The sequence below is a fragment of the Psammomys obesus genome, unplaced genomic scaffold (assembly GCF_907164565.1).
Source record: "Psammomys obesus unplaced genomic scaffold, mPsaObe1.curated_primary_1811, whole genome shotgun sequence".
NCBI lineage: Eukaryota > Metazoa > Chordata > Mammalia > Rodentia > Muridae > Psammomys > Psammomys obesus.
Window position 1 is genome coordinate 3,212,889 of NW_026592732.1, and position 764 is coordinate 3,213,652.

A 764-nucleotide genomic window follows, 5' to 3' on the forward strand; every position below is an offset into this window, starting at 1 on the left:
GCCCAAAGTTTAGCTATGAATCTCAACATCTGCTTCAATACCCTGCTGGATTTGTGAATATATTATTGAGTATTTTCTCCTCAAAGTACAGAAAAGAAATTGGTCTAAAATTCTCTTTATTTGTTGAATCTTTGCGTGGTTTAAATATCAGGGTGACTATAGCCTTACAAACTGAATTTGGCAATGTTCTTTTTGTTGTTTTTATTTTGTGGAATAATCTCAGGAGCATTAATATTAGGTCTTCTTTAAAGTTTGGTAGAATTCTTCACTAAAACCACATGGTCCTGGACTGTTTTTTGGTTTGAAGACTTTTAATGACAGTATCTATATCCTTAGGGGTGATAGGTCTCTTCAAAAATAAGGAATGCTTCCTAAGTTTGGGTGTCATCCTTGCAGAGGGGCCATGCTACTCTTCTCTGTATTTTTCCAATTTTGGTATATAAGTTGCCGATGTGACCATGCTGAATGGGATTTTAAAGCAGTTTCTTAACTGTTGGGTAATAGATCCTGCCTGCTACCACCACTTGTGTTTGATTTTAAAGCAAAAGCAAGCATAATTTGTTACCCTGAAAAGTTTGATTACATGATACAATTTTTCTTTTTCATTATAGGCTTATTCCTAGCCTCCCTCGATCTCTGCTCTTCATGATTACAGTTTTACCCCTGAGCTGTTTATATTTTGTAGTCCAAATCTGTCATTGCTGTTTAACACAATTATACAAAAATATTCATCTATCGGACTTTCTTTTGGTGCATTCATAAAG

General features: G+C 34.8%; 1 non-coding gene across 1 annotated transcript; it reads right to left on the reverse strand.

Moving 5' to 3' along the window:
- Nucleotides 1-353: 353 nt before the first annotated feature.
- LOC129683092 (U6 spliceosomal RNA) lies at nt 354-460 on the reverse strand. The gene has a single exon (XR_008721107.1). It is a non-coding gene; the product is annotated as a U6 spliceosomal RNA (small nuclear RNA).
- Nucleotides 461-764: the final 304 nt, after the last annotated feature.